The sequence below is a fragment of the Magnolia sinica genome, chromosome 1 (assembly GCF_029962835.1).
Source record: "Magnolia sinica isolate HGM2019 chromosome 1, MsV1, whole genome shotgun sequence".
Classification (NCBI taxonomy): Eukaryota; Viridiplantae; Streptophyta; class Magnoliopsida; order Magnoliales; family Magnoliaceae; genus Magnolia; species Magnolia sinica.
In genome coordinates this window covers 9,129,107-9,137,608 of record NC_080573.1, presented here as the reverse complement: position 1 = coordinate 9,137,608, position 8,502 = coordinate 9,129,107, and the positions used below count along the sequence as shown (strand labels likewise).

The 8,502-nt window shown below is 38.6% G+C and overlaps 1 long non-coding RNA gene across 3 annotated transcripts; it reads left to right on the top strand.

The window, feature by feature from the left end:
* Positions 1-4,593: 4,593 nt before the first annotated feature.
* On the top strand, positions 4,594-6,917 carry LOC131254989 (uncharacterized). 3 transcript variants are annotated; one of them, XR_009176413.1, is made up of 6 exons: positions 4,594-4,889; positions 4,999-5,060; positions 5,438-5,524; positions 5,614-5,757; positions 5,993-6,043; positions 6,226-6,917. It is a non-coding gene; the product is annotated as an uncharacterized LOC131254989 (long non-coding RNA). The 3 variants fall into 3 exon arrangements; XR_009175991.1 differs by lacking the exon at positions 5,614-5,757; XR_009176171.1 differs by lacking the exon at positions 6,226-6,917 and having other exon boundaries at positions 4,595-4,889; positions 5,614-6,043.
* The last annotated feature ends 1,585 nt before the right edge of the window (positions 6,918-8,502 follow it).

Genomic DNA, 8,502 nt, shown 5'->3' with positions numbered 1-8,502 from the left:
CATGCAAGCAAGCATGGGAGATTCTTAACACAATCTTCAAAGGAGTTGATCGTGTGAAGAAGGTTCGTCTCCAAACTTTTAGAGCCGAATTCGAGACCTCACACATGAAGGAAGGTGAGACCATTTCTGATTTTTTTTTTTTTTTTTTTTTAAAGGTTACTTGTTATTGTTGACAATTTGAAAAGAAATGGTGAAAAGATCGAAGATGTACGGGTTGTTGAAAAAGTACTTCGATCCCTCACAACCAAATTTGAACATGTGGTTGTTACCATAGAAGAATCAAAGGACTTAGAAAATCTGTCCATTGAGGAATTGATGGGCTCGTTGTAAGTACATGAGCAACAGATGCAAAAGAATGCGGGTTCAATGCTTGAACATGCCTTAGAGTGTAAGTTGACTCTAAATGAACAAAAGAATGGTCATACACAACGAGGGGGCCGTGGCACTAGCAATGGTGTAAGAAGTAGAGGGCGTGGATATTATCCAAGCCAATCACAAAATCAACAAAAGACTAACAATTTCTGTAGAAGAGGAAATGACAGAGGTCGTTTCATGCATGGTCGTGGAAATACAAAAAATATTCAATGTTACAATTGCAACAAGTTCGGCCATTATGCTTCAGACTGTTGGAGCAAACCAGTAGATCAAGATGAGCATTCTAATTATGCAGAAGCATCAAATCATGAAAAAGAAGACTCCACACTTCTTCTTGCACAAGAAGAAGCATATGATCAACATGATGTGTGGTATCTTGACTCTGGTGCGAGTAACCACATGTGTGGAAAGAAGGAGCTATTCGTGAAACTGGCAGAAGATGCTCGTGGCAATGTGAGTCTAGGAGACTCATCAAAAGTTCCTGTGAAAGGTAGAGGAAAAGTTAAAATCTATCAGAAAAATGGTGTGCTGAATTTTATCTCCAATGTGTATTACGTACCAAACATGAAAAGTAACATCCTCAGTATCGGCCAACTCCTTGAGAAGGGGTATTTCATACACATGGAAAATCATTCTCTCTCTATAAGAGATGCACACAGGAGACTTATGGCTCAAGTCCATATGGCAAAGAATCGCATGTTTCCGCTCCATATTAACACAAAGGCTAAGAAGTGTCTCTATGGACTCGTGAAGAATGATTCATGGAGATGGCATCTTCGCTTTGGGCATCTCCATTTCAGTGGCCTTAAACTCTTATCCTCATCAAGTATGGTACATGGCTTACCGGCTATTGAAGCTTCGGAACATGTGTGTGAGGCGTGCACACTCGGCAAGTAATAAAGGAACTCCTTTCCGAGTGGAGTATCCCGAAGAGTAAGAGAACCATTGCAGTTGGTTCACACTGACATCTGTGGACCATTGGAGCCAATCTCTCTTGGAGGTAATAAATACTTTATTACCTTTATTGACGATTTCAGTAGAAAATTGTGGGTGTACGTAATCAAAGAAAAGTCTGCTACTTTAATTATTTTTAAAAATTTTAAAGCTCATGTTGAAGTTGAATGTGGTCACAAAATTAAAGTACTCAGATCTGACAAAGGTGGAGAATACACCTTAAATGCCTTTCGAGAGTATTGCAGGGAACAAGGTATCAAGTAGCAACACACTGCAGCCTACACGCCACAACAGAATGGCATTGCGGAACGAAAGAACCGCACCATCCTCGACATGACAAGAACCATGCTCAAAGAGAAAGGCATGCTAAAAAGCTTCTGGGCAGAGGCGGTTGCATGTACTACCTACTTGCTTAATTAGTGTTCAACCAAGACCGTAAGAAACATGACACCAAAGGAGGCATGGAGTGGCTACAAACCGAGCGTGGCGCACCTAAGGATCTTTGGGTGTGTTGCCTATGCTCAAGTTCCAGAAGCGAGAAGGAAAAATCTTGATGATCGTGGCGAGAAGTGCATCTTCATCGGCTACAATGAAGTATCGAAGGCGTACAAGCTTTACAACCCACTAACCAATAAAGTGGTGGTGAGTAGAGATGTAGTCTTTTGCGAGGAAGATGCCTGGAAATGGAACGAGGAAGATTCAGATAAAGAAAATCAAGTCACGGTTGAAGAACATGAAGAAGAGAAACATGAGAACTAGGAGCAGACACCTGCAACACCCTCTTCCACCGAAACGTTTGCACGCAGAAGTCCAGCGATGCGTTCCATCTCCTTTGGAAGTATTCCATTAAATCAAAATTCAGCCAGCACGTCATCATCCAGTTCTCCTTCACCCTTGACTCCTATCAAAATGAGGAGCCTAAACGATATCTACGTTAAAACTGAGGAAGTAAATTTGTTTTGCTTGTATGCGGACCACGAGCCTCTTACATTTGAGGAGGCCGTAGAAGAAGAATGCTGGAGGACGGCTATGGAAAAGGAGATCCAGGCCATTGAGAAGAACAATACATGGGATCTGATTTACTTCCTCAAGGCCAAAGAACTATTGGCGTCAATGGGTGTACAAGATCAAGCGAAATGTTGATGGTGAAATAAATCGCTACAAGGCAAGGCTCGTAACAAAGGGTTACAAACAGAAATACGGGGTGGATTATGAAGAAGTCTTCACTCCTGTTGCTCGCCTTGACACTTTAAGGATGATTATCTCCCTTGCAGCCCATCATAGTTGGATGATCTACCAACTAGATGTGAAATCTGCATTCCTGAATAGAATTCTGGAAGAAGAAGTTTATGTTGACCAGCCTGAAGGTTTTGTTGTTCAAGGGGAGGAACACAGAGTGTATCAACTGAAGAAAGCCCTTTATGGGTTGAAGCAGGCTCCTCGTGCCTGGAATGCATGGATCAACAACTATCTTTAAGAGAACGGCTTCGTCCAATGTCCATATGAGCATGCAGTCTACATGAAGAAGAATGCTCATGGCGACATCCTCATAGCATGCCTATATATTGATGATCTGCTATTCAGAGGAAATAGTTAGGCGATGTTTGAAGAATTCAAGCATGCTATGTTCAATGAATTTGAGATGATTGATGGTAGATTGATGTCCTTCTTCTTAGGCATCGAAGTAAAACAATAAGTCGGCGGCGGCATTTATATATCACAAAAAAAGTATGCCAAGGAGTTGCTTAAAAAGGTTCAAGATGACAGACTGTAATGCCGTGAACACACCTGTAGCAACGGGCATGAAGCTGACAAAAGAAGAAGAAGGAAGAAACGTGGACTCGACTCTATTCAAGAGTTTGATTGGAAGCTTAAGGTATCTCACAATCACAAGGCCAAATATCGTCTACAGTGTTGGACTTCTAAGCAGGTATATAGAAGCACCAAACGAATCACGCTGGCTAGCTGCAAAAAGAATCCTCAGGTATGTTAAAGGAACCATGGAATTCGGTCTCTGTTATCCATACGATGATGAGGCAATTCTATATGGATACTCCGATAGTGATTGGGGAGGTGACCAAGATGAAAGGAAAAACACCACTGGATATGTATTCTATCTCGGGTCAACTGCTTTCACATGGAACTCAAAAAAGCAAAGTGTTGTTGCTTTGTCCGCATGTGAAGCAGAGTGCGTGGCAGCATCATCCACAGTCTGTGAAGCAATATGGTTGAAGAACATACTAAAAGAGCTGAAACATCCACAGGAGGAATCCACCGTTATATATGTGGATAACAAGTCGACAATCAAACTTGCCAAAAATCCGGTGCAACATGGAAGGAGTAAGCACATTGATACTAAGTATCATTTCTTAAGAGATCAAGTAATGCAAAAAATGGTGAAATTGGAGTACTGTCACACTACTGAACAGGTCGCAGACATATTCACCAAGGCATTACTAACTGATATATTTAGACGACTAAGATCAATGCTTGGAATGAAGCCTGTTTTGGTTTGAAGGGGAGTGTTGGAATGTCCAAACCAAATGGACGGCTCAGATGCTCTAGCAATGTCTAGAAGCTTTCATAGCATTTGAAACGCTTGGTTATTGGAATTTCCACATTTTGCACGTCTTGTGGCTGGTGGATTTCCAAACGTATGAAACTGGTGGAATAAATGTAGTTAATGAGGGCATATTAGGTATTTCAAAAGGTAGCAAGTTACTATATAAACAGTTGGGTGCTGTACGTTCTATGTAAGCAAAGTGAATAGAAAATAGAAAACAAAAAAAAAGAAAATTCTAGCTTGAAAGCTTTTTCAATACAGAGTTTTTTTTTTTTTTTAAATTCCCTTCCTGTACGAGTGTTTGAATCATCTCCTAAGGCTTTGTATAGCCAACAAGTCTCCAATGCTGTAGTTGTAACTTGTGCAGATGTTACCAATCTAGCTCAAAACTTCTTATGTGAACCTGACTGCCATAGGTTAAATAGGACAAGGCAGGCTTGGTTCTCTAACAGGACAGGGAAAAATATATCTTGGCCTGAAATTAAGGACCCTTTATATTTATATGCTGGTTTATTCTTCTTTACACTTGCTTTACTGAAAATTGGCAAGGCTTTGTTAGGAAACCCCTAGGAAGATATATCATGACAATGGGCATTCTCTGTCAGGAGTCCTCTATTCATGCCATGTCCGTGGATTACGTGGCATGTATGGGGGCCTTCGGTCAGACTGTTTCCACCATCATGATGTATCTTCCAAGGGTTTCCAAACAAAGGCTACCATGAAAATTTACTTTACACAGATCTATCATGGCCTGTTATTGAGGAGAACACTTTATTTAAGTGCTAGTTTATTCTTGTTTTTGCACTTGCTTTACTGAAAAAATTGTTTATATGTATATTAATTTCTTCATCCTCAACATTCCAAGTTAAACCGTTCTTATAGTAATTATAAAATTTGCCTTTATAGTTGGAAATGCCGGAAGCCTGGCCACCTTGCTGAGGATTGTTTAGTGACATTTCATTCACCACACCTTTCCATGAATCAATCATGTGATCCGGTTCAACGTCTCCTTTCTCATTTTAACCAAAAGTCTTACAGGTGTTAACATTATCTGATGTTGTACTTCATATTTTAGTAAGAGTAATGTGTTTTCTTCTTTTATTTAGGTACCCAAGAGAGACCATAAATCTGGTTTTATATCTGAAGATATTCTTGCTCTCTACAAAAGGTTATTATCATATCTTTTTTTTTTTTTTGAGAGAATTCTTTTTTTTCCATTAAAGATCATATCCACTTGTGCAGTTCTTCTATATTTTTGTCATATGTTATTCATCTTAGCATGCTTAGTTATGTGCTGCACGTTACTTGATATCCCATGCTTGCTTAAGAACTGCAGCCATGCGCCTCAAATATCAGGGAAAAACACTTTTATGAATTGTGTCTTGCCCATCAAAATGCAGACTTAACGATCAGATGGAATTGCATTTGTTTTAATCGTCTTCAACAGTTCTCCTGAAGTAGCATGAGATTATTACCTTTTATGAATCTTCTCTCGTGATGTTCTTCTAAAAAGCTCAAGCATTGGACCGTCTTTCTTCTTCTCAGTGAAATACACTGGCAAACTTGAAGATGGAACAGTTTTTGAGAGGAAAGGAACTGATGAAGAGCCTCTAGAGTTCATGTGTTTTGTAGGTATGAGCGCACCTATTCTTGTAGTTTCTGTTCGCATTTTCTACTACCATCATCATAGGAATTCTCATGGTAGCTTCATGGAAATTCAGCCACCAACTGCCTGCATGACATCAACCTCCTTTAGCCTGGCTTGAGAACATCTAGTGCAATTGCTACCAGGCAGGGTTCACTGCACCAAAAGTTTGAGCAGTAACAGTAACAGTAGCAGTAACAACTCCACCAGAGATTTCCGAGTAAAGCCCTTCTCTACATGTGCTAGTGCTAGTGCTAAAGCCCTTCTACATGTGCTAGTGCTAGTGCTAATTCATCTTAATTCTATTTATTAATATTCTATTGATTTGTTCCATTTTTCTTTTCTTATTTTTTATGTAATCTGGTTTTACTGCATATTTTTCTTTAATTTATAGGGAAGTAATATGGGATGTTTCCACAGTTTTGGATTTTTAATATGCCAATATTTTTTTGCAGATTCTGGAGCCATGCGAAAGTAATCTTGCTTATCAGCCCAATATGCTGAAGGTTTGTTACTCTAGTCATAGGCAGATCTGATAAATCTAGGAGAATAGGACACCTGGTATTGTTTGCTTCCCTTATAATAGGACACCTAGTCATAGGCGAGAATTGCCATTCTCCATATACGATTACTGATCAGTTGATATTTTTATGGGATGATTTTTGTTTTCTTTGCTGCGCTTGTGCAGAAGAAAGCATGGTCAAGTCGTGAAAAGTATATCTCAGAGGCTATTCAAGGGGTTGGAAGAAAAGGTACGGCAGCAGTGCCAAGGAATCCTCTGTATCCAAGTATTGGTGGTAGGGGTGCCGCTTCTGGTAATATTGATCAGAGAGCAAAAGGACATCTAGACGGAATGCAGAGCTCTGGGAGGGCCACTGTCTGATGAAACTCGAGAAGCTCTTCCTAAGGCACTTCTGGAACTTTTTCATGTTCATAAAGTTTGCAGGTGATGCTTATACTTCTTTCTATTTTCACTTATTTGATCTCCTTCAGCAGCTAGAGCATATTTTCAGTTTCGGTACTTACAAGCTGATAAGCAGTCAATCAACCTTTCATTCCTATGGATTTTATTTGTGCATCTGTTTGTGTTCCATATTTTACATATTATATGGGAACCTATTTGTAAACCACCAACTCATTTAAAGAAAAGACAGGTAAACCTTGTCTCAACTTTTGACAATTAATTGGAATGGAATGGAACAGGTCTGTTTATCTTTTAGCAGCACTGGCAGAAGCTGGATTCCTCATTGGATTGGAATGGAATAGGTCTGTATATACATTTTTTCCATCATGAAGGGCTTGTCTTGTGTAAGATTTTTAGTTATCAATAGAAAAAGGAAAATCTTTTAGTTCTGTATTGCATTATTCTTCTGATATTGATAATTTGGTAGAATTTTGTGAGATGCTGCGACAATCGATGAAAATGCAGACCTTTCCGAGACTAAGAAACTTCCATCATGATCAACATTTTCTTTTATAGCAATTTTGGCAAGTTGATTCTGTTATAATGTTATTCTGTGAGAGATTGCAAACCTACCTATATATGTATATGAGGAACTATTTTTGTTTACATATATGAAGAATCATGTGAGGACTTCATACAAATTTGGAACTTTGTTTAACCCAGCGACAATATTCTAAAAAGAAATTTACTATGGTTTCCTAAAACAGGTGGAAAGCATCTTCATTAAAAGAATTAGGTATTGATACTCAAACAGTTATACCTCAGGTTTTTCATAGCATACTACTAGACGAAGTAGGTATCATTGACCGTCTTTCTTTTTCAGACCAAGGCAGTGAAACAAGTGTTCTGGCACATAAATGTATGTGGCTACAAAAGGTACACTTTTGCCTTGAAATTTCTTGGCAAATTTGGGACTATTGTATTGTGTTGTACCATTCAAATTTGACATGCTGATGGTTTTGTTATTCGTACTACTTTTGCAGCAACTATTTGACAGCTTGTGCTCTATGTCAAAGGACACATCTTTGCTGCTGAAGACAGTTGAAAATACTCATTTAAATACTTGCAACAATGTGAAGGCTGAAGTCAACAAAATTAACTTTTCTAACAATTTTGAGGCCTGTTGGATTATAGAAGCCTGGAAATGAAATGTTGAATTGAAATTGAAATGTGTACTAGAAAAGAAGGAAAAGATTATTATGTGTGTGAATCATTCTATTGTCCTTTTCTTTTATGTGTAATTATCTAGCATATAATACAAGTAGATTACATACCCCCCTCTTTCTCATACAATGAAAATTGCTCTTAAAATTCCGTCCTAAAATCTGACTGTTGGCAACATTAATAGGCGTTCAAAAACATTTCTAAAATTGCGCCTGAAATGTGACTGTTGGCACCAGAACGGTTTAAAACCGTTCCTAAAATTCCGTTTCTAAAAATTGAAAGAGTACCCAAAACGGTTCTGAACCGTGTGACACCTCATTTAGGAACGGCTTGAAACCGTTCCTGAAGCATTTAGGAACGGTTTTAAACCGTTCCTAAATGCCAATTTTGGTGTAGTTTCATACGAGAACCAAAAGTCTTTGAAACCATTTTTCAGTTTCCCCAACAATGCATGGGTACATATTTCCATAAAAAGAACATAAAGATTATAAAACAGAGCAAATTCATATGTATTATTCTGAACTCCAAAATTCCTAAGTACTGGCAAGGAGCTATTTCACATCCATGTGACAAACCATTGTAATACTTCAAAGAACCAAGTTTAGGCTTGAATCCTACTTTAAGTTCTTGAATGCCATTGACAGCAGATTAAGACCACATACAGTGAAGAGTAGAAACGAGAAACTATATGCAGAAAACTGCTTTGTGCTTTGTACAATTTACTAATAAGAGAAATATGCTCAGCTGCAAATAGTAATCAATCAGTTCAATCAAGTCAAAGATAACCCCTCAATCTATTTCACAAAAGCAGCTCTGTTTCAAGTTGAAAATGTCATA